At 39.8% G+C, this 26,380-nt stretch overlaps 1 long non-coding RNA gene across 17 annotated transcripts in view; it reads right to left on the bottom strand.

The window, feature by feature from the left end:
* LOC125451135 (uncharacterized) overlaps window positions 1–26,380 on the bottom strand; it is a 353,914-nt gene that overhangs the window by 197,465 nt on the left and 130,069 nt on the right. For 12 of the 17 annotated variants that reach the window (XR_007247221.2, XR_007247222.2, XR_009445587.1 and 9 more), the window contains one exon: window positions 12,424–12,534. The exons of the other annotated variants lie outside the window; for them this stretch is intronic. This is a non-coding gene — a long non-coding RNA (uncharacterized LOC125451135). The remainder of the gene's footprint in view (window positions 1–12,423; window positions 12,535–26,380) is intronic. 17 annotated transcript variants of the gene reach the window in all.

Raw genomic sequence — 26,380 nt, 5'->3', positions numbered from 1 at the left:
TTGCCCAGCTGCCCCTTCTTTTATCCACATGATGACATATCAATATTTCTTACAATAGGATTGGTCCTATGTTGTCAAAACCATCAGATTTAAATTTAATTTTCTCTTGCATCTAAGTGCCTGGTTCAAATTGATTGTCTAATTTCAAAGTTTGTTGTCTTGATAACAAAACAAAATTGTTGCTTGGCCTGTGAACTGTACTGCTATTTGATATAAATGTTTTAATTCTGGTGCTGTCGGTGCAAGCTGCTGCCCATAGATATCCTTTCTCAGCCCCTAAGCATAGAAAAACCCACATCATCTTTTAAAGGGACCACATATCGTTCTCCCCCCAGTATTTTAAAAACACCAAATTCTAATTTCCTGCCATCCACAGCACAAGTGCTTGACTGAGCTTTGCAACAGACTGGAGGCAGTGACAGCGCAAATTGCAGAGGCATTAGTTTTCTATATGTTTTCTATTTTCCTAACATTCATGGGTGATGCCAAAGAACTGGAGAAATACAATCAGAGACAATAGGAACTGCAGATGCTGGAGAATCCGAAAACCTGTTGAAGGGTCTAGGTCTGAAACGTCAGCTTTTCTGCTCCTAAGATGCTGCTTGGCTTGCTGTGTTCATCCAGCTCTACAATTTGTTATCTTGGAGAAATATAGTGTTGTACCATACTTCAAAAATTAGTATAAAGAAAGATAAGCTCAGCAACAATTGGCCAATTAGTTTGATTCAATGGTGGGGAAGCCATTAAAATGATGCTTCAGGCGAAAATTAATCATCACTTCTACAAATGCAGGTGATTAAGGAAAGTTGAAATGGATTTATTCAGAGCAAGTTTGAATATATCTTAATTGCTTGAGAGTTTTGATGAGGTAGCGAAGAGAGTTGGTGAGGATAATACTGTTGATGTCAAATACATGAACTTTATGGAGATCTTGTGGCACAGTTGGACTTTCATGTCTCTGGGCCAGAAACTCAGGGTTCAAGTCCTACCTTAGGACCTGATGGCCATTGATGGTATGTCACAGTTGCAAATACTTGTCTGTCTGTAAATCATTCCAATACACCTATAACTGTTGGTAAGAGAGTTTTCTGGTCAGCTGAAAACATCTGGTAACTGAAGTGCAAAGCATCAAAATATTGTTATGATCATGAGCATACATCATACTCTTTCTGAGGGGCTGCTGTACACACATGGACTCTAAAAGACTTTTAGTAAAGTGTTGCAGAATAGGTTTTGAGGAATATTAAAGTTCACAGGATACACAGAACAAACAGAAATGGAAGTGCTGGATTGACAGGAAACTAAAAGCAATAGTCTAAGGCTGTTCTTCACACTAGGGGAAAGTTTAGAGTGAAGTTCATTAGGATCAGTATTAGTCCTCCTGTTCTTCCTAATGTATGGTAATGAATTGACTTGGTTTGCAGGACAAAACTTTGTAGATGATAACAAAATTTGGAATTAATGTGAGTACTGAGAAGTTAATTCTGAACTTCTAAAGGTTATGGGCAGATCAGTGGATTGGGTGGATGAGTAACAGATGAAAGTTAAAGTGAAAAAGATGAACTAATTAAATTTGGTAGGAGCAGTGTGGACTGTATAAAAACAGCACATAAAACAAAATATGCATTTCTAAAGGGAATGCAGGAGCAAAGGGTACAGGGTGTATTAATCATTTAAGGTGGCAGGGCAAGTTGACTGCAGTTAATAAAGCATACAGCATCCTGGGAAATCATAAATGCAAGACATATTTCTAGCTGTTTAAACTCAAGCTCAGGGTTTCCAAGCTAGAGAGTTAACTGAAAGCATTGTGGAAGATTTGGAAACAAAGTGACATGTAATACTAAACAAATTATCATAATCAAATCCCTTATTAAAGCCATTCAGTACTGAAAGTCAATCCCCCCTCGTGGCCAACTCACATGCCCCGCAACCCACCCTCACAGACTCCTCGCATTATCACTCAACTTTGAGCTGAGAATTAACAACAATGAACAAGAACAAAGAATAGTACAGCACAGGAACAGGCCCTTTCATCCTCCAAGCCTGTGCCATCACATTTTGCCCTTCCATATTAAAACTATCTTCACTTACAGGATCTGTATTCCCTTCCTATACATGTATTCAAACAGGAGGGTGGGTGTCATAATGGCAGGAACCACCAATGATCCTCTGGCATTGCCACTCAGAACTTCAGAAAACCTCATGGTCTGGGAATCATGTGGGTGAGAAAATTGTCTCCAGCTGTTTGATAAGAGGTCAGGGTTTCTGACTATGGGACACTAATTCACTACGAATTATTGTAGAGGCTGAGAGTTTCCTTGATCATACTTTCCAGAAGGTGGGTAGCCCACAAACAGAGAGAGTTCAGTACAGGAGACAGTAGCCAATTGGATGAATAGGAAGAGGCAAGAGTCGCATGTGACTTCAGATTGTGTCTCGATCTCAAATAGGTTCTCGGCATTGTTGACTACTGGGAGTGATGATGACTTGAAAGAGTGCAGTCTGGGCTATGGCACTACTGGACAGTGGGCTGTACAGTTGAGGGGTCGGGGAGGCACAGAATTACATAGAAATCTGATTGTTACAGGGTATTCCATAGTTAGGAGGACAGGCACATTTTCCTGCAGGCATCATTGTGAGCCCCAGATGGAGGTCCATGTAAGAAAGTCATAGCAATTATTATGAATGATTCAAACTATATGTAGACTGGGTGAAACAGATAAAAAGGTAGACTACAAAATGAGTTCATAGAGTGTACTTGTGACAATTTTTTAGAGCAGAACATTCTAGAGCCAACCAGGAAGCAATCTTTTTCTGGACCTTCTAATGAGCCAGAAACAGAATAAAATCAACCGCATGGTAAAGGAGCCTATCGGTGACAGTGATCATGACAATATACAATTTTAACATTCAGTTCTAAGGGGAGAAGTGTCAATCTCAGATCAGGTTACTAAGGAAAGCAGGATGGAAATAATTGAAGGGTTTTCCATAATCTTCCAATATTCCCAAGGTTCAGTGTAGGTGCTAGAGATTTAAAACAAGCAAAAGTGATTGCTTTATTCAAGGAAGGACATAAGGGTATTCTTAGTAATTGCAGACTCAGCAGTTTAATATTAGCAACCAGGAGACAGCAAGGACTGCAAATGCTGGAATTTGACATGGTGGAATAAGTGTGGTGCTAGAAAAGTAGTTGAAGCTCTGCGTTTTGTTTTATTCATTCACTGGATGAGGGCGTCACTGACCAGGCAACATTTATTGTCCATCCCTAATTGCTCACAGAGTAGTTAAGAGTCAATCACATTGTTGTGGGTCTGGAGTCACATGTAGGCCAGAACAGGAAGGATGGCAGTTTCCCTCCTTAGAGGGCATGAGAGAACCAGATGGGTTTTCCCAACAATTGACAGTGGATTCACAGTCATTATTAGACTCTTAATTCTAGATATTACTTGAATTCAAATTCCACCATCTGCCATGGTGGGATTTGAACCCAGGTCCCCAGAATATTATGTGGGTCTGACAAAGGTTTTTGGCCCAAAACATTGACTTGCCTGCTCCTTAAATGATGTTTGACTGGCTGTACTTTTCCAGCACCACATTCATTGAGCTTAATATCAGCAGTGACTGAGTTTTTAGAAATTGTTGTCAGCTAAAAGATTCACAACAACTTGAAGAAATTTCAGCAATTTAAATAGTGCCAGCATATATTTTCATGGAAAGATTGTATTTGATTAATCCAATTGAATTTTTCACGATCACAGAGAAAGTTGATAAAGGGAAAATGAAGGATGTTGTTTCTATGGATTTTAAGAAATCATTTGAGAAAATATTACATAAAAGAATGTTTCATGAAATCTGTGCTCACAGAATGGGGCATCAGAGTCAGTTCTGATTAAAAATTTTCTTGAGGATGGAAATATGAGTTGTGGTAAATAATTGTTTCTCAGGCTGTAGTGTTCTGAAAATAGAGTGGTAGGCCAACATGTTTTTTTTCAGCCAGCTGAAATAGACATAAACAGGTGAGCCGAACAAGTATACAAAGGGCAGCTGGAATATTATACAAAGGAGCACATTTTGCCAGAAGGGATAGGGTGAGGCAAAATATACTGAATAATGGGATGTGCTCGTGAGCATAGACTATTGAAGCTGGCAGGACATACTGTGAAAGTAATTCGCAATGAATATGGAATCTTTGGCTTAATGAAGTGAAGCATTGAATTTAAAACCACAGACATTATGATGAACTTTTATAAACTACTTGTTAAGCCACAATTAGAGCATTGAGTTCAGTTCAAGTCACCACAATTTACGTGTAATTGAGATGGTGCAGAGGATTTACCATAACACATCCTGGAATTTAGCTATTTGAATAAACTGGAGACTTTAGGATTGTTCTCTTTCGAGCATAAGAGATTGATGGGAGATTTGACAGAGATACACTAGTTCATAACAGATTTAGAGAAGGGTGACAGTAAAAAAAGCTGCACTGGGACCATCCAGATTGTTCTAAAGAGACCTGGCTTGGACTCAGCTAAAATTTTCTTTCTGTGCTGTATTGATTCTACGGAGTAAATTTTATGCTGGGGGTGAGGGTTCCTCCTCCTTACATAAAAATCAGGAGCAAGCTTACCTCTGTCTAGCCAATTCCTCATTCATTGAAAAGATTCAGTGATGAATCTGGGATGTAGCATGAATTTGTGGCTCACCAGGAGGAACCGATGGTGAGCAGGGGTTTCTATTGGGATCACGGTTGGAAAGGCGAAGGGAGATAATATGAGGGAAGCGTTTTGCACCATAGGGATGGCATCCAACGTTTATAGCATGTCCAGCAAGGGGGTATCATCCCCAGTCTGGCATTCCAGATTTCACCTGAAGACCAGCTGCTGGCGAAGACCAGTTGCTGGCAAATTCCAAGAGGAGCAGGAACAGGTCATTAAGCAACCAATAATTTGTCTCATGAGGGCTGCAATTGGTTTATTGTCATGTGGGGCTGCATGTTTCTTCCCCTACCACAGTCATGGCATTATTAGCATGACACACAATTATATACCTCCCTTACCCATTACTGCCTGGCATCCTGTCACAGAGGATGTAAAATCTTAGCTTCTGCCTGACTCTATGAGTTGGCAAGTTTGAGGAAACTCATGCATCATAAAATTTTTAAATTGCAAAATCTATATTAATAACACTGTCATTGTGTAAATATATACTGAAATTGACAACCTGTCTCTGCCACACTTGCACTCAAAGATTAAATGCTGATGACATCAGATTGGAACTGGTTCAGCCATAGAGTCATATGGCATAGAAACAGACCCTTCAGCCCAACCATAATCCCAAACTAAACTAATCCTACTTGCATGCACTTGGCCCATATCCCTCCAAATATTTCTTATTCATGTACGCATCTAAATGTCTTTTAAATGTTGTAACTGTACCTGTATACACCACTTTCTCTGGAAGGTCTTTTCACACATGAACCATTTTCTGTGTTAAAAATATTGCTTCTAGTGCCTTTTTAAAATCTTTCTTGTCTTCCATCCTAAAATTATCCCCCAGCCTTGAAATCTACTACCCAAGGGAAAAGATACCTGTCATTCACCTAATATATACTCTTCATGATTTTATAAGCTTCTATAAGGTCACATGTCAACCTCCTACGCTTCAGTGAAAAAAGTGCCAGCCTAGCCAGTCTCTCCCCATAACTCAAACCCTCCATTCCTGGTTATTGATGTATTGTCAGTTTCTCTGTTGTAACCCTTGGGGTCCTATACAAGTTTCAGCAGTGCTTATAAATATATAGCACCCCCAAGAAAAATACTATTTACTTCAATCTCAATAGCATTGCATACGGCCTCCCTACCTCAGCCCATTACCGCTGAAATCCTCTTCTATACCTTTATCACTGGCAGACTTGACTATCCCAAAGATTTCCAGTACAGCTGCCACCCACTACTCTTGCTTAAAATAGAGGCCAATTCCTGATATTTGTTTTTGCTGACAATATTTCCACAATAAGTCCATTAGATCATACTTTACACTCACTGCCAAACCTGCTCAGGACTGCAAATGACACAAAGTTAAAATCTCATTCTTAGTTTAAATTTCTCTAGGGGCTTTCTGCCTGTATCCCTGCAGAATTGTCAAGTCCTAAAGTCACCACCTTTCATGCCCTCCTAGAAGTTTGAGCCTCCTATGCTGACCTCCATGCACATCATGAGGGGCAAATAGTACTTAGCTGGCTGGAATCAAAATTAGATTGCTCTCCTAACTCCTTACATTTGCCCAACCCTCCCACCCCCCTTCTCAAACTAAACTCTTCACCCAAGAATTTGGGCCTGATATGGACTGCAGGCATACAACGAAATATTCATCATCACCCTCACAATGGCAATTAGGGATGGACCATAAATGCTAGCCTAAACAGCAATGCCCACTGCCTGTGAAAAGTTTTCAAAATGGCTAATACCCCGTTCCTTGGTCCAGTATTTATTTTCCTAATTCACTTCTGTGAAGAACCTTTGGATGTTTTTCAATATTGAAGGTACAAAATGCATGTACATTGTTGTTAAATTAACATTACTGCCCTAAATAAATTATATTTTGGCAACACTATGATTAGAAATCACTGCAAATGCATAGGAGGTATGCTAACTACCAAAGCAAATGCCAGTGAAATTTCTAAAAGCTACAAAGAGCTATCATAATATCCAAACAATACATCACATTTTTCTTTATAATTTTAGCCTCACCATTTAAAGTTTAAAGCCAACAATGAACATTGAATGCAATATCTTACTGCCAGTCCACATTACTTTTAATGTGGATCTTGTTTGACCATTTTTGTGCCAGGTCTAAATACAATTCCAGATTGGAAAAGAAATTCTGTTCTTGTGCCAAAGCAGTATAAAACACCAGCCTTTCATGTTTATCGCAAAATGTCACTTGTCATTCCCATTCTTCCCATCTTTCACATCCAAACATCATGTGCAACATGAGTTAACTCAAAAGAAAGGGCTGGGGCCATACTAATTCATAGAAATCTGAGTAAAAAGACTGTGCAGGACTCCCATTGCACATGAAATGTGGGAAATGTGCAAAGAAAATGTGAACTACTGTTGAACTCTTTTCAACCTCACCAAAGCTTGTAACTCTGTTGATCTCAAAGAATGTGAAGGATACTGCTCAAATTTTGCTGTAATCCAAAATTTACCACTAACTTCTGCTTACTTCATGACAACATGTAAGCCATAATCCACACAGACAGTATCACCACAAACACTGGTAAAAATTGTGGTCCCACAATGTTGTGTCATGGCAACACCCTCTTCACTTTCCTCACTTCAATACTACACTTCTGACAAATTATCCACAGGCATGGAATGATCAATAAGATGGGAAACTGTTAATCAATATCACCTCTAGTTGAAAGCAAATTGACTGCAATCTCAAACATTGAACTTCATTATGCAGAAGCTGCACTCCAGGCCATTGTTGAATCTTTTCCAAACACTTCATCTTATTGATTACTATCAATAACGAGATATTGAAAAATATGGACCAATTTCAGTACCTGAGAAACTTTCTTTTAATGAAGGTAGAGATGGATGATGAAATTTTACATTGTTTCCAAAAGGTCAACAGTCTTCTGCAAACTAGAGAAAAGAGTATTTGTAGACCAGGTTCTCAAACCGAAGACCAAGACTTTACTGAGCAGAAGTAACCCCATGCCCCTGCGTGCTTTGAAGAGTTGGATAATCAGCAGTAGAAATATCAAAGTATTGGAGAATTGCTTTCAACAGTGTCTTCACACAATCCTCTAAGTTGATAAGAAATGATTTCCAACAGCAGCATCCTCTCCCAAACCAACCTGCTTAGCATCAAGGCACTAATTATTCAAAACTAGCTCTGCTGCTGGATGGGTCGTAATTTATGCTTAACACAACTACCAATGCATCTGTTCTACTTGAAATTTGATCATAGCAGGAGTCAAATAGGAGGAGAGCAGAAATGTATTAGGGATATCCCCAAAGCATTCCTGAAAGGATCAAATGTACTGGTCAATTCAAGGGAGTTCCTAGCCTGTAGCTGAAAAAACAGAGAAGATTTAATCGGGAAAACATCAAACAGATCAGTAGACTTTATCAGATGCATACAGAGACAAAGCTGGAGATAGGGCAGACCTCCAAATGCCATAACTGCGAGCTTTTGACAGCACCATCTCACCTCACCTGATTATGGCAGAGTCTGCAGATCACACATTAGACTTTTTTGACCATCTCAAACCCCATTGAACTAGAACAGAAGCAAAAAATCCCAATCTTAAGGAATTGCATAAGATGTATGGTCTTATTTTATACTGAAATCTGTCTGAGAGAGCACATAACTTATTTACAATGCAAAAATGGTTGCGAAAGAAAGTCTTTCCTGAAAAATAATCTGACATTTTATGTGTATTCATGCCAGGAATATTTCAATATTACCTTTGAGAAGGTGATAGTGAACAGCTTTCTTGAACTGCTGCAGACTATATGGTGCAGTCACTCCCACAATGCTGCTGGAAAGGGAGTTCCAGGCTTTCACCAGCAATAGTGACAGAATGATGATATAGTATCAAATCATATGGCAGTCTTCTCATGTGAATACTGTCCTTGTTCTTCTGGCTGTAGGTTCACCACTTTGAAAAGTGTTGATGACAGAACCTTGCTAAGTTGTTGCAGTGTATTTTTAAGCTCATATACCACCACTATGCTGGAAGAGGAAAGACATTTAAGAAGTGAGGAAGGGTGCTATTCAAGGGGCTGCTTTGTTTTGTATGGCAGGACTCTTGAATGTTGTTGGAGCTGCTCTCATCCAGGTATCATACTTCTGACCTTTGCATTTTGGATAGTTTAAGAGAATCAAGAAGCAATTCATGCAATGCAGATTTTTCAGTTTCTAGCTTACTCTTGTGGCCACTGTATACACATGGCTGGGCCAATTAAGTTTCTGAATAATAACTTGTCGATGATGGAGGATTAAGTGATCTTAATGTTATTGGACATCTACGTAATTTCTCATTGGAGAGGGCCATTAACTGACACTTACGTGACTCAAATATTATATGTCCCTTTACAGCCTAAGTCTGAATGTAATCCAGATTTGCAAATGGCAGGATAGGTTATTTGGCTACTTGTGATTGTGCACACAGTCCTCGTTGTAAACATCAGTGAAAATCCTCAGTTCTGGCCTGATGCTTCAGAGCACCAACAATATTTGACTCCAGGCAATTAAGCTTAGAAATTCCTGAAGTGATGTCCCAGGGCTAAGATGATTGGGATGAGAATGTAAGAAGCTCAAGACCCATGTGTTTTGCTAATTACTCTCTCAAAATGTCCTGCTGCCTTCAAAGATCCATGAACATGGCAAAAGAGCTCCCTCTATTCCAGCACATATCTAGAATGGTGTCATTTAGTTTATATTGTCTTGCCATATTCTTTCTAGCAAGATGCATCACCTTATATGTCTCTGTAGTTAATTCCATCTATTACCTGTCTGTCAAATCTGCTAATCTATCCATGCAATAGTTTAGTATCATCATAATGCAGGAGGGATGATACATAAGTTTGCGGATGACGCAGAGATTGGCTAGGTGGTTAATAGTGAAGAGGAAGTTCATAAGTTACAGAAGAATATAGATGGTTGGCCAGATGGGCAGATAAGAGGCAGATGGAATTTAATGCAGAAAAATGTGACCTGAAGCACTTTGTAAGAAGTAATAAACCAAGGGAGTACTTAATGAATTGCAGGATACCAGCAACAGAGAGATCTTGGGGTGCTTCTCCATAGATCCCTGAAGGCTACTGGACAAGTTAATAGGGTAAGTTAAGAAGGCATACGCAATCATTGCCTTTATCGTTGTGGCATAGATTAAGAGCAGGGAAGTTATGTCGGGACTGTACTAAACTATGTTTAGGCCACAGCTGGAGTATTGTGTGCAGTTCTAGTTGCCTCAATATAGGAATGATGTGATTGAAGTTGACGGACTACAAAAGTGATTCACTGGGCTGTTGCCTGAGATGGAATGTCTTAGCTATAAAAAGGGGCTGGGTAGGCTTGGATTGTTTTCCTTGAGGCTAAGAAGGCTGAAGCGGTGTCCTGATTGAGGTGTGTAAGATTATGAAAGGCATGCATAGTGTTGATAGGAAGCTGCATCTCCCCTTCATCAAAGGGTAATAGCGACAAGGCGTAGTTTTAGATTGATAGGGGTAAGGTTTTGAGGTGACTTGAGGAAAACCTTTCCCAACCAGAGGATGGTGAGAATCTGGAATGCACTCCATGGGAAGGTAGCAGAGGTGAGAAATCTGACATCCTTTAAACAGTACACAGATGTACAATTGAAATGTCACAGTATTTAGTGCTGGAATCTGAGATAGGTTGTTGCAGATTAGATGAGCCAAAGGGCCCCTTCTTTTCTGCATAACTCTATTCTCACAGTTGCATAAATCTCCAAATTTGCTATTATCAGTAAATTTCAAAATTGCACTTTGCATTCCAAAAGCTGAGTCATTTATATATACACTTGTTAAAAAGCAGCAGAACTAGGTCTGAGCCTTGGGGAACACACTGTCTACCAGGACTTGTGATTTTCCATGTTAAAGTTACTATTCTAGCACTGATCTTGTTTTTTAGGTGGGATGAGGGCCCAGCAGGAAAAGCCAGAATTTGTCATCCATCCATAATTGGCCATGAACTGATTGGCTTGCTACGTCATTTAAGAGTCAACTACATTGCTGTTGATCTTTTGTCACATGTAAGTCAGGTAAGGATGGGAGATTTCCTTTGTTAAAAAACATTAATGAACAAGGTGAGTTTTTACAGCCATCATACAAGTATGGTTACCAAGACTAAAATTAATTTTAAGAATTTAATTATTACCAAATATAATGCGATTTGAAAGCCTCACCCCAGATCAATTGACAGGGCTTACTAATTTACAAGCTTAGCATCATTACCACTACATCATCATCATCACGCACCGATCCTATAACCTCAGTTTTGTGAATCATTCTTTTATGTGGAGTTGTGCAAAATGTTTTCTGAAACTCCGTATCGAAAATATTCCTTGTGGTCTCTTTATCAGCCTGCCTTTTACAAATCAGTGCTGGTACTCCCTGGTAATATTGATCTCTCCAAGTATGCACTAATTTCTTCCCCTGATTTTTCTTTCCAGAACATTACCACCACTGGTATTAAACTGACCAGCCTGCAGTTCGTAGGATGTCCTTACAGCTTTAATTAAATAAGGGTGTCACATTTGGCACTCTCCAAACTTCTGGCAGTTGCCCCATATCTAGTGAATATTAAAAAAAATACATTTTTTTAATCAACATGTTCAGACGTATTCTTATATACACCTCTGGGGCAGGTGGAACTTAAATCTGGACATCCTAACTCAGAGATAGGAGCAGTACCGTTGCACCGCAGGAGTGACATTGTAGTAGGAGCATGGCCACCTGTTAGTTCCACCTGGGTGTCTTTTAATATACAGCCTTTTGCATGGAGCCATCTGGATTAATTATCCACTCTAAGCATAGGCAGTCTTTCCAGCACATCCTATTCATCAATTCTCACCTTATTTATTACCTCTGTCAGCTGAGCTTTTATCATACATTCCTTCCTTGCTAGAGACCAGTCTAAGCAATCATTAAGTATTCTGTCTTGCCCTGCAACTTGAAGCATATATTACCCTCCCTGTCCCTCATAAACAAATCCATCTCTGAATTCTGAAGAAGTGTCACTTGATAAGAAACATTAACTCAGTTTCTCTCTATAGATACTGACTGATTTGTTGACCATTTTCAACTTGTTCTGTTCCATTTACCCTTTCCTATTATTTCTGAACACTTTAAATCTTTGACTGTTCAGCACTGAGTCCTCACCTTTTCAAGCCACACTTCTATTCGTTCTATATTCCACAAAATTATATTTCCACATGGCTATTTGTGCTCGTACCTCACCCATCCTTTTTGTGTATTAACACCACTTTGTGTATTTATATTGGTGCATTGTAAACCTGCCCTTGCATTTATAATTGAAAGAAAAGCAAATCGTTTTGCCATAACATGTTGCTAAATACACCGAATTATTTAAAATGATTTCTCAAACCTTCTCTACTTTTTTTTACTACATTTAAACTTTCTAAGTCTAAAGTTATTAAACAAAATTTTAAAATGATGTAAATCAACATGATTAAATAAATCATTTGTTTTAGAGATTTCTAAACTGAAGTTTTAAAGTTAACTTTATTCTACCGTTAAAACATGAGCACCCTTACTGTTAGTTTTGAATTTTCCATGCACTCACAAGCTCTGGGACATTTCCTTAAACATTTTTACCTTTCTGCCACCCTATCCTCCTTAAAGACTATCCTTAAAGCACACTTACTTCTCCAGACATTCAGCCACTCTTCGGTATGTCTGTTTCTTATAGCTTTTTTGACTCCATATCCGTTCTTTTTCAATTGTGTTATAGCTGTTGAAGCCTTTTGAGAGACTTCTGTATGAGAAAAGTGCTATGTAAATATAAGTTGTCTTTAACTGAATTTTTCTTTATCTTACAACAAACTTCTAACATTTTGAGCAAACAAAATTTGCAAAAATATTAAAAATGCAAGTTTATTTCCATTCTTTGAAAATGTTCTTTTCTTTTCCAAAAGACATAGGAGACAATTTTGGTATCAAGTATATGTTAGTCAGTAGATAGAATAATTTGAATGCCTGATAACAAAGTGTGGAGCTGGATGAACACAGCAGGCCAGGCAGCATCTCAGGAGCACAAAAGCTGACGTTTCAGGCCTAGACCCTTTGAAACGTCATCTTTTGTGCTCCTGAGATGCTGCTTGGCCTGCTGTGTTCATCCAGCTCCACACTTTGTTATCTTGGATTCTGCAGCATCTGCAGTTCCCATTATCTCTAATTTTAATGCCTGCCTGGTGTAGCTCACCATAGTTTTTTCATGCTTAGACCTTCTTCGACTGAAAGCAGCAGGCTGCCAGTGCTAAACAAGCACAGAATGTCAATTAACAAGTTGCCTGGCTGGTGGAAATTTCAATGGCCCACCTGCAGACCTTTAGCAACAGAAAAGCATTGAAGGTTATGGTGCAGGCTGATTGTGAAGATGGAGCAGGATGCTGTAGTGGGAGGTAGGACAACGATCAAGAGGATTTTTGTGATGGCGCAAGAAGAGCAATCATTCAACTTCTGCTTCTGGGCGAGCTGCTTTCCACTTAGAGTTAATGAATAAGGCTTGTGAAACAGTGTCACTGTACATTTGGGTGAACAAATGACATCAAGGTTCTATCTAGATCATAAAATCCCGATGAGCATATAAGAATGGAGCCCAGGCCTAATATCAATGGAAGTCATGCCTGCTAATTTCGGGAACCACTCAGAAAAATGGAATTAGGAAAGCTTTGCTTATGAAGATGAGAAAGAATATTTTCTGGAGCTTAAAAACAGGTTGGAAAAGAGCCCAAAGTATTATCTTTGAATGCAAACTGAAGCATGAATTCTGTTAGCTTTATTTCAGACATGTGATGGCACTTAAATTTATTACCAAAGCTGTGTGGCTGTTCTGAGCTGCTCACAGACAGACAGACAACGCCTCTGATTAGAGCAGGTCTGGTTTCTTTGTTGAGCATCAGAAAAGAAAACAAAGGGATTGTTCATGGAGACTGGATTTCTGTTGTTGTCACTGCTGTCTATTGTGGTTGAAAATTGAATTAATTTTTTCCTCTCTTCTGACCTATTTTAAAGTTTAAAGAATTTATTTTTACACACAAACCTTTACACAAACCTTGAAAACGTTGTAAAACAGTCAAAATTTTGAACATTAAGAGGTAATCTTTGCTTATGTGAAGCAATTTACATTTATTAAAGATTGCTGAAGTCAGAAAATGCTCTAATAGAATAGTAAAGAGTGATTTCTGTTCCTTTTCTTCTTGGGTAACATGCTGGGAATGCACATCAGAAAATTGCACACCCACAGTTCTCTGTTTATGTAGCTAACATGTTTTAGGTTAGAAACAGATAAACATGAACTGATTAATGATGTGGAGAATGTAAATTGAACAGGGGCTGGAAGCAGGTTGAGAAAGATGGTGATAGTTGAAACTCAGAGACGTGGAGGACTAAAACCTGCAAAGATTGAAGCTTATTTTCTGGGCCCACTCTAATCCGTCACTGTGATGTGGGCTTTTGCTTCCAGCAAAGCATTTGTACCTGATGAGGCAACATTTGTATGCCATCTTCTGCCCAGACCCACCAAGTCGAGGTACATGTTTTCCATTCTCAATTCCTGGAGCCTAATTTCAGTACTCACAAGCCTGTGGACTGTTTTCATGTTCCTCAATACCAGAACAAGTGACCCTAAGTCATTCTTCTCAATGTTCCTGGAGTCCCGAGATTACCACTCCTAGTGATGCCAGATCTTGGGACCACGTATCCTGCCACTTCCACACCCACAAACACCTCCCAATTCAAAATATTATATGTCTCCAAGACTAAATCTTAGAACAAACAACACTTTGGCTCCATTCTCAGCTGAATATGTTTTAGAACTACCTTCAATATATATAATTCTACCTCTGATAACTCATGACATAGCTCTCGTTTTTTTACAGAACATATTATGAGTACGGTTATTGGACATTTGCTATGCCATGAAAAGCTCAGAAGTTGACCACTTACACACTTTTCTAGTTTTTCTATACAATGAATCTTTAAGCCTCAAGAATAATTTAGAAGGAAAAAAAATGTAAATTCAAGTCTTAGCCATGTGACTAGGAAATAGAAAGGACTGCAGATGTAGGAAGTCAGAATCGATAAAATGTGGAGCTGGAGGAGCACAGCAAATCAGACAGCATCTGTGGAGCAGGAAAGTTGATGTTTCAGGTCTGGACCCTTTGTCAGTCCTGCTCTTCAGATGCTGTTTGACCTGCTGTGCTCCTCCAAGTCTCAGCCATGTGATCTTCGCCAAAATTTATGGTAGAGTCAGGCTGAAAATCAGGCAAAGCTTATCTCGACATTGGAAGCAACTTATTGCACTTCTTATGCATCTGCAGAGAGGCGAGGTGTATTTCTAGTTTTTAGCTGTGGTGAAATGTCAATTAAGGATGATTATTGCTGTTGGGTTATCATCCTTCAATTCCCCTGACAAATGGTTGCTTTGAAGGATGATTAACCAAATTGCTATACCCCATAGGGCTGTCAGTAACACAGGAAAATCTGGAAGGGAAAGGATTGGGAACTATCCAGATCATAGGCTTGAGCTAACAGGTGACAAGTAGCATTCGTGTCAAACAAGTGCCAGGCAATGAGCATCGCCAACAAGAATCTAATCCATCACTCCTTGAAATTCAATGGAATCACCATCACTAAACTATTCACTATCAACATCCTGGGGATTACCATTGACTAGAAGCTGACACGGACTAGTCATATAAGTACTGTAAGAGGCCAGGAATCTTATAATATAAAAGTCTTGCTACAATCCTACATGGGTTGCATGCCTGGAATACCACGTGCACTTTTGTTCCGTGTATCAAAGGGAAAATATCTTTGCCTTATAGGGGATGTAATGAAAACTCTCAAAATTGATCCCTGGAATGTGAGGGTTGCTTCAGTAGGAGAGATTGAGTGGAATTGGCTGATATTGTTTGGCATTTAGAAGAGTAAGAGGTGATCCAATTGAAACCTTAGTTTCTGAGAGAATTTGAGAGTTGAGGTTCTTAGATATTTGTTTCTCCTGGCTGCAGAGTAGGGGCATACTCTCAGGATAATGTTTCTTTCTTCATTACCAATTTTAAAAGAAACTTAGTCACTCAGAGCGTCGTGAATATTTGGAAGTTTCTGCCCCAAAAAACCTGTGAGAGCTCACTGCTGAGATCATTTGAGGCGGAATTTAATAACCTTTCGGAATGCTGTGGGAATGAAAGGATATACGAATCTAGCAACAAAGTGGAGTTCAGTATAATAAACAAAATGACAAGGCAAGGCTGAGGAGCTATGCAGCCAACCTTGCACCTACTTTTGAAGTTCTTATGACAAAGTTGTAAGCGCCTTGCATAGAATTTTGCTATGCTTGAAATGAAATTTTCAGTTTCAACATTATAGTATTCTATTTTTATTTTAAAAAGTCACTATCTTTACCTAAAGAAATTATTTTTAAAATATGTATTCAGTCTTGGTGGAAGCCATGATAAATATGAAAACAGCTTCAATAATACCCTACCTTTTCTCAAGTGATACTTGACGATTATAATGAGAAGTTTCCATTCATTGAGACACAGAAAACATGCTAAAGAAATTTTCTTTTTTATTTTTCATTGAATATGAGAGTCTTTGGTAAGATCAGCATTTCTAAATACGTTGAGAAAATGGTAATGAGCTTGATCTTTAAAGCACTGCAATTTCTGAGATGTCAATGCACAAGCAGTGCTCAAATGAAATGTGGACCTGGAGGCGCTCAGCAGGTCAGACAGCATCTGAGGAGCAGGACTGACAAAGAGTCCAGACCTGAAACATTGTCTTTCTTGCTCCTCAGATTCTGTCTGACTTGCTAAGGTGCTCCAGCTCCACATTTTATCGATTCTAACTTCCTGCATCTGAAGTCCTTTCTATTTTCTAGTCACTGAAAAATACTAGCAGTGCTGTTGACTAAGAAGTTCTAGGATTTGACCCAGCAATGATGAAGGATATTGATGCTATCTACAGGTTGGTTGAATATTTTATATATCTGATTGAGCTCAGGGGAGTGTAGAAATGGCCCTAGCTCTAAATCTGCAATATGTTTGTTTGCAATGTTTTACAATATCTTTGCAATCACAAGATTTCTATACATGTTCACAGCTTTAGCTTCTCGGGCCTTTGTTCCAGACACGTTTGTTTACTTCACTCAGAGATAAATGAAGCATATGACTCCTGCCAGTGAAGAGCTTTCCCCTGATTCCTGTTGACTTAATTTGTACTTGAACTCTTTGATGTCACAATTAGTTAAATATACCCTGGTATTCAAGGGCAGCCATTCCTTAGTCTGGAATTGAGCTTCTTTTTCTATGCTTGAATCCAAGTTGTGGTTAGGTCTATCGCAGAGTGGTCATGGCAGAACACAATCTGAGAATTGTACAATTTTTTGTTGAACAATTTCTGCCTCTGATAGCACTGAATTCCATCAATTTTCTGATAATTTAGGGTGGGCACATGGGCAAATTTGGGAGTAGTGCGTACTGTGGTAATTTCCCACTTTTTGAGATTGACTGTAAAATTGCATTGCAACAGATAAGTTTAAGACAGAACAATTTAGAAGTACAAATGTTCAGCAGTAAAGTTGGCACTTATTGAGGCCAAAATCTTTACTGGATCTGTTCAAAATCTCTCTATTTAGCATCTTCTCCTCTTAGATTGTCCCTCAGTATCTAGGGTCACTTGGTTCCACTCTGTTTTAATGTGTTCTGAGATAGTTGGTAATGCATACCCTATACACTCTCCCTGTTGCAAGGGAGGTGTAACTATCAGGACAGAGGGGTTGTTTCAATTTTTCCCACTTCCACTTATGACTGAACTCCAATTTTTGCATATTCCTTGTAAAGTCTCTCAAAACATTCAATGTCTTCCTGATGAATCTTTTCCATTTTAGTTCATCATGAGCCAACAACTCCAAAGAGCCTCCAGGGATGTTTGGCCTCTTTAGAAATATTGTGAGGACATCCCTAATGTGTTTCTGCTGATGTCCAGGGAGCCACATGCCATGACTGTTGCTGAGATGATACATGAAGTATTGTGTGCAGTGGAAGGGTTTCATTATCCAAAGAACCATGTTCTGGTTGTGAGGGAATGCAGTGAATATTTACCAGTCTGATTCGTAGGATGACATGACTATGAACAGACACTGGATCGGTTAGGACTACATTCACCATAGTTTAGAAGAATGAGGGAAGATCTCATAGAATCCTATAAAATTTGAACAGGATAGAACATAGAACAGTACAGCACAGAACAGGCCCTTCAGCCCACGATGTTGTGCCGACCATTGATCCTCATGTATGCACCCTCAAATTTCTGTGACCATATGCATGTCCAGCAGTCTCTTAAATGACCCCAATGACCTTGCTTCCACAACTGCTGCTGGCAACGCATTCCATGCTCTCACAACTCTCAATGTAAAGAACCCGCCTCTGAAATCCCCTCTATACTTTCCTCCAACCAGCTTAAAACTATGACCCCTCGTGCTAGCCACTTCTGCCCTGGGAAATAGTCTCTGGCTATCAACTCTATCTATGCCTCTCATTATCTTGTATACCTCAATTAGGTCCCCTCTCCTCCTCCTTTTCTCCAATGAAAAAAGTCCGAGCTCAGTCAACCTCTCTTCATAAGATAAGCCCTCCAGTCCAGGCAGCATCCTGGTAAACCTCCTCTGAACCCTCTCCAAAGCATCCACATTTTTCCTATAATAGGGTGACCAGAACTGGACGCAGTATTCCAAGTGCGGTCTAACCAAAGTTTTATAGAGCTGCAACAAGATCTCACGACTCTTAAACTCAATCCCCCTGCTAATGAAAGCCAAAACACCATAAGCTTTCTTAACAACCTTGTCCACTTGGGTGGCCATTTTAAGGGATCTATGTATCTGCACACCAATATTCCTCTGTTCCTCCACACTGCCAAGAATCCTATCTTTAATCCTGTACTCAGCTTTCAAATTCGACCTTCCAAAATGCATCACCTCGCATTTATCTAGGTTGAACTCCATCTGCCACCTCTCAGCCCATCTCTGCATCCTGTCAATGTCCCGCTGCAGCCTACAACAGCCCTCTATACTGTCAACGACACCTCCAACCTTCGTGTCATCTGCAAACTTGCTAACCCATCCATCAATCCCCTCATCCAAGTCATTAATAAAAATTACAAACAGTAGAGGCACAAGGACAGAGCCCTGTGGAACACCACTCACCACTGACTTCCAGGCAGAATATTTTCCTTCTATTACCACTCGCAGTCTTCTGTTGGCCAGCCAATTCTGTATCCAGACAGCTAAGTTCCCCTGTATCCCATTCCTCCTGACCTTCTGAATGAGCCTACCATGGGGAACCTTATCAAATGCCTTACTGAAGTCCATATACACCACATCCACAGCTCGACCCTCATCAACTTTTCTAGTCACATCCTCAAAGAACTCGATAAGGTTTGTGAGGCATGACCTGCCCCTCACAAAGCCGTGTTGACTGCATTTGATCAAGCCATGCTGTTCCAGATGGTCATAAATCCTATCCCTCAGAATCCTTTCTAACACCTTGCAGACGACAGACGTGAGACTTACTGGTCTGTAATTGCCGGGGATTTCCCTATTTCCTTTCTTGAAGAGAGGAATTACATTTGCCTCTCTCCAGTCCTCAGGTACGACTCCAGTGGAGAGCGAGGATGCAAAGATCTTCGCAAGTGCCGAAGCAATTGCATTTCTCGTTTCCCAAAGCAGCCAAGGACAATTCTGGTCCAGGCCTGGCGAGTTGTCAATCTTACTGTTTGACAAAATTATCAGCACATCAGCTTCCTCTATCTCTATCCATTCCAGCATGCACACCTGCTCTTCAAAGGTTTCATTCACTACAAAGTTCGTTTCTTTCGTAAAGACAGAAGCAAAAAACTCATTTAGGGCTTCCCCTACCTCCTCAGACTCCACACACAAGTTCCCTATGCTATCCCTGATCGGCCCTACTCTTTCTTTGACCATTCTCTTATTCCTCACATAAGTGTAAAATGCCTTTGTGATCTCCCTAATCCGTTCTGCCAAGCCTTTCTCGTGCCCCTTCCTGGCTCTCCTCAGACCATTTTTGAGCTCCTTCCTCGCCTGCCTGTAATCCTCTAGAGCTGAGCTTGACCCTAGCTTCCTCCACCTTATGTAAGCTACCTTCTTCCTTTTGACGAGAAGCTCCACCGCTCTCGTCATCCAAGGTTCCTTTATCTTACCCCTTCTTGCCTGTCTCAGAGGGACATATTTATTCATCACTCGCAACAACTGTTCCTTAAACAGTCTCCACATGTCTATAGTGCCTTTACCATGAAACAATTGCTCCCAGTCCATGCTTCCTAACTCATGTCTAATTGCATTATAGTTTCCTCTTCCCAAATTAAATATCCTCCCATTTTGCCTAATCCTCTCCTTCTCCTTAGCTATGTAGAATGTGAGGCAGTTATGGTCACTATCAACAAAATGCTCTCCCACCACAAGATCTGATAGCTGCCCCGGCTCGTTTCCGAGCACTAAGTCTAGAATGGCCTCTCCCCTCATCGGCCTGTCAATGTACTGTGTTAGGAAACCCTCCTGAACACACCTTAAAAAAAAGCTCCATTCAAATCTTCTGCTCGAAGGAGGTTCCAATCAATATTGGGAAAGTTAAGGTCAAGACAAAGTAAATTCAGGAAGGATGTTCTCAAAGGTCAAGGAGTCGAGACCATGCAGTCACATATGGGGTAAACGATTTAGGACTGAGATGAGGTGGAATTTCTTCACCCAAATAGTGGTGAAACTGTGGAACTTTCTGCCACAGGAAATGGCTGAGGCCATAACATTGAATGTTTATAGTACTTAAGGTTAAAGGGATCAAAGTGCATGAAAAGAAAACACAACTATGTATGTTGTCAGATGATTAGCCATGATCATGTTGAATGCTGGAACAAACCCGAAGGGTTGGATGGCCTGACCTTGATTCCTACTCCTATTTTCTATGCTTTTATCACTGTGTTCCAAGTCAAACAGTTGCAATGGGAGTTTGGTGTCAGATGTAGGAAGAACAGGTCCTGCCTATTGCAGCCAGTGTTAAGTACATAGCACTTCAATGATGGACAAGTTGTTTTGGGAGAGGATGTGACTGTTGGGCTGCCTTCATTATCACTGGAGGTGGAGGATCCTACATGTGCACCACTGACTGTAAATACCCACTGTTTGAGACATCTGCTGTAGATTGGCCAAGTGTTCTAAACATAAAAGTGAGGGAATCACTGCTGCCCTGGAAACCCAAAGTTTTGTCTCAGGTTTGAAATCCTGATCCTCAAGTACTCTTTTCCTCAGTTTTTCCAAATGCTGAGTTGGCATATTCGAGGTGAAGATAACTTTCTTAATCTATGTTTGGCTTTGAGAAGAAGTTAAAGGTACAGAAATTCATTGAAATTTTCCAGTGTCTCACTGCTGCTCTTAATCAGTAGGAAGATTGTAGGAGTTGTTTGGAAGATAATGCTCATTTTCCAGAAGTTTAATGAAAGGCTGATTTTCAATTGTATATTGAAAAAGAGGTTGACAATGACCTAAGGCTCAGTGTCAGAATGATCAAACACCTATGTGTCATCTACACAATGAAACTCCATTACCAAGGTTGGAATGGTTTTGGTCTCAAATTGAAGATGAAGGTTGATCAGTTTATCCTCTGTTCTGTAAATTTTCTTCTTGCCTGTGAGTAACACATTTGAGGTGAATTGCAGTATCGCAGAGAGAAAAATGGAGAAGAGGCTTGCTGTAATGACACATCTTTCTTTGAATCCAGAATTCACTGAAAAAGAGCTTGAGGCAGTCTTCTTGGTGTCACAGTTTGCCTGTCATAATTAAGTCGACAGAGATTGGTGACATATTTCTGTTGATAGCCAAACCAGAGGACAATGCACAGTGATAACAATTTTAGCACAACAATAGTTATACAACATGATAGAGACTGTCCTCAGTGTGAAAATGGGACTTTGTCTCCTTGATGACTGTGTGCTGTTCACTTGAACTATTACAATCAGAGGCAGACATAGCTCTGTTGGATTGGAAAAGGTGAGGAGAACTAGATTTTTCCCACTACAGGAACAGCAACTCATATTCTGCTTGGGAACCCTGCAGCCCAATGGTATCAATGTGGATTTCACAAGCTTCAAAATCTCCCCTTCCCCCACTGTATCACTTAACCAGCCCAGCTCGTCCCCTCCCCCCACTGCATCCACAACCAGCCCAGCTCATTCCCACCTCCCTGACCTGTTCTTCCTCTCACCTATCCCCTCCTCCCACCTCAAGCCACACCCCCATTTCCTTCCCACTAACCTCATACCACCCCCTTGACCTGTCTGTCCTCCCTGGACTGACCTATCACCTCCCCACCTTCCCACCCACACTCACCTCTACTGGCTCCATCCCTGTCTTGTCTGTCTCCTCTCCACCTATCTTCTCCTCTATCCATCTTCGATCCACCTCCCCACCTCTCCCTATTTATTTCAGAACCCTCTCCCCCTCCCCCTTTCCTGATGAAGGGTCTAGGCTTGAAATGTCATCTTTTGTGCTCCTAAGATGCTGCTTGGCCTGCTGTGTTCATCCAGCTCCACACTTTGTTCTCTCGGATTCTCCAGCATCTGCAGTTCCCATTAGCTCTGATACAGGTTTTTCCCTCTCATTGGTTTTCTCACCACCTGCGATACACCAAGTATGCTATGTATGTCTGTCAGAACTCAGCTTGTTTATGTATTATTCATACACTGGATGTGAACGTCACTGACTCGGCCAGCATTTATTGCCTGTAAGAAAGAGATTGTGAACAACCTAACTGAAACATTGCAGTTCATGTGTTATATTTACACACACAGTTCGGCCAGAGATTGTGTTAATGAGTCAGTTTTTTAGAATGAACGTTGGCGTCCCTATCCATTTTTACCCTCAGTACTTCTTCTAGAGGGTGTTCAACATAGAAGAGAACTGATTCATCAACTGAATTATCATGGTAAGTGGCAATTAGCAGGCAATTTTATGTAACCTTTGATGTGTGGCATGATACTTCATATGGTCCATTGTCAGTATTGAGAAACTTGAAGACCACTCCACTGTAGCTCCATATCATGCTACAACAAAGTTTGGTGATGAAGGAATTTGGAAAATTGACTGAAAGATATGAATCTGAGGGGTTGGGCAGCTCTCCAAAATTTGAAAGAAGTTCTCAAACATTAGTAAGCCAGGCTTTGCATGGTTGACTGGACTGGGTATGCCTTTGTCAATATGAATTCTCTATTATCTGGAGACCTCGCTGCAGGATCTGAGGGACTGAGGAGATTTGAATATTCCTGATAATGGAAGAAAAATGTGAATTTTTCACTGAGGGCAACGTTGAATAGAGTGCGAGAAGCCGGGGATGTGAGGAGAATCTTAGTCTCTTTCTAAAAACCTAATTTTGTTGTATTTCACATTTAACATGTATCTGAAATTTATAACTAAATCCTAAATTTCATCCAGGTTTAAGCAGAGATATATAAGCTAAAGAGCAACTGAAATTAATTAGACAGGGAAACTAGATTGAAATTGTTTTTCTGTACCTAAATCTGAGCTAACTCAGCCACACTGAGAAGCCAATACTTAAATGCTCTGAGTTATTTGCTTTTCTATCACTTAGCCAATTTTGTGTCCATGTCACTACTGTTTCTTTCATTCCATGAACTATGAATTTTTTCACAAGCCTATTGTATGAACAATGTTGTGACTAGTATTCTAGAGAGCTGCATAAATAAGAAGTAGAAAATGTTTAAACTAAAAGTGGGAAGAAGAGATTAACTTTAGGAAGATTTAGTACATCAAAGAGTCAACATCTACTCAAAAAATGATAAACAGACCATTACAGGAAGGGATGGTGAGTAAAATCTAAGAGTAAGTCAATAAACAAGGCTGGTGGCAGAAAAACAATAAATGTATAAAACTCAAGATTCTATATATGAATACACATACTATTCAAAGCAAAACAAATAAACCGATAATGAGTAGAAGACCACTTCTGTCACTGTTGTTGCTTTTGTTTTAAATGCATGTTTTCTTGAAAAATAACATCCTTGAGAATGTTTCAGAGATAGTAGAAACTGCAGGTGCTGAAGAATCTGAGATGACAAGGTGCAGAGCTGGATGAACACAGCAGGCCAAGCAGCATCAGAGCGGCAGGAAAGCTGATGTTTCGGGCTAGACCCTGCTTTAGAATTTTTTTTTCTTTTCTGAAGAAGTGTCTGGGCCCGAAACGTCAGCCTTCCTGCTCCTCTGATGCTGCTTGGCCTGCTGTGTTCATCCAGCTCTACACCTTGTTATCCTTGAGAATTTTCCATGTTTATAAAAAGTTGGGATTCTGGTTTGCTGTGATGTTTACTATATAACTTGTAATGCCTTGCTGTTTTAAATAAACGCACCGAAAGAGTTTAGTAATCCTGACCATTACCATAACAAGACATGGTGAATTGTGGTGAAAAACATCATACTGATGAGGCCTCTTGTGCATGAACAGTCAACAAACAATATAATCTACAGGTAAATCACATGGTTGACAGCTTTACATTGTCCTAAACTTCATGAGCCAACCCTTGATGTGTTTGTTCATTACAGTGTTAGAGAGTTTTAAAAACATAACTTGCTAGTAAGCGCATAAATCTCTATCAAGAGGCGCATTTAGCTCACTCAAGAAAGGTAGGTGATTGGGGTGTAAAGCAAAAGCAAACAAGGCAAAGTCAAAAGCATATTGCCAAAATATCCACAAAATTCTCCAGTTTGAATAGCTTTCTGGCAGAACTTAAAATGTTTAAATAGCGTTCAAAAGCTATTTTTTCTGGACTTGAGGTGTCCAATGCAAAAATCCAAGAACAACAGCTGAAGAGTTAAACGGTCTAAAATATATGGATCAGGTTAGAAGACCAATTTAGAGTCAGATAATAGCCTTCTGAATTCATCAACTAGAATTTCTGTAACTTAGACAGATGCCGACAGAATCCATAGATCATTTTGCAATCAGATGTATAGAAAGGACTCCTCATATGGAGAGCTAGTAAACAGAATTTTTGAATTTAGTAATCAAAGCCAACTTAATGAAGGTTCTCCAAAAAGACTTGCTAGACGTAACAAAGATTTATAGCATTAAGGAGCTACTGTAGGATGAACATAATTATAAAGCGATCCTCAAAGGTCAATGAAACTTGAAGGTCCTAAGCAAAAAAAAAACGACAATTGACACAATCACTAGGACATTCAATATGTCAAGACTTGTCAAAGGTTTTGCCGTTATGCACGAAATAAATACCCACTTTTCAATAAATTTCACAAAGCATGTACCTTTGGCAGAGGCAGTGCACCGGGGCAATTATGAGGGCAGTTTAAATAAAAGCTGGCACAACATCCCCCCCCCGCCACAAAAAATCATGCACAAGAAGTATTTTGAAACTACAATAAGTATTATCTGGTATCCTGCCAAAGGCATCTACACGTATTTCTGCTATAACACGTGTTCCATCAACACGAATTGGTTATAATGTGATTGATAAATAGTGGATGCTGTTTGAATAATGTGAACTTACTGCTGTGCAGGTACAGTGATTTTCCTATAACACAATTTTCTACAACGATTTTCTATAGCGTGAGGCCACACAAGAATGCAACTATCAGGTTGTCGGAGAACTACCTGTACTTGAAGGTAGAATCTGACAAAGTACATTGTGAGTGATTAACACATTTCACACTATCTATCTTGTGGAAAACGCCAACGTCGCTACACTATCTAAAATGTTGGCAAAAATTCAAATTATTTATTCCTTAGAGAACCTCCAAAGTTAGGCTGAGATGGTTATACAAGTAAATGCCAATATACTATCCCTGCAAATTCTAAAAAAAAATGCACTCCCAAACACAGGAAGCCATACCAAAACCTACTAATGTAAAAGTTTCAGCATACAATGGTTCACTAACTCAAAGTACAGTGCAAGTATAATTAATTCACCTGAAAGTGACAGGTCTTCTAAATCAGACGCTGCTATTGCAGATCTACCAGAATGCTGTGACCTAGCAGTAGATATGGAATCAGTCAGACATCAGACAGCAAATCAAGCTCAGAAACTTCACCTATCAATTCAATTCATGACTTGCCACTGAAATATCCAGAATACTTTGATAAATTTGTCAGTTTCATGGGAGCTTCAACATTATAATTGAAAGAGGACTTAGACCCATCCATTTATCCACCACATAAGACTAGTGTCCACCTTCTCAAGGGCAACTGGGAAAGGGCAATAATGCTGACTCAGACAGCCACTCCCAAGTCCAATGAGTGATTTAACAAAAAGACAAATTGAAGATCAAATTAGACTAGATGAAGTGAAATAGAGTCATAAAAGAATACAGGAGCACTAAGGGTGGTGTAGCCCCATAACATGCACTATAAAGTTGGATGGATTTTTGAGAATAAGACCAGAACTTGCCCCTCCTTGGTGTGGCATGGTCATGTTGGGAGAGGTGGGAAATACAGTGATGAGGAAAATAAAAATCATGCAAGGTCTTGATGTTGCGACCATCTTTCTGACTTTTTTTAACCAAC

This window comes from Stegostoma tigrinum, chromosome 3 (genome assembly GCF_030684315.1).
Source record: "Stegostoma tigrinum isolate sSteTig4 chromosome 3, sSteTig4.hap1, whole genome shotgun sequence".
Taxonomy (NCBI): domain Eukaryota; kingdom Metazoa; phylum Chordata; class Chondrichthyes; order Orectolobiformes; family Stegostomatidae; genus Stegostoma; species Stegostoma tigrinum.
The sequence above is the reverse complement of the archived record's forward strand: the minus strand, read 5'-3'. Positions and strand labels throughout refer to the sequence as shown.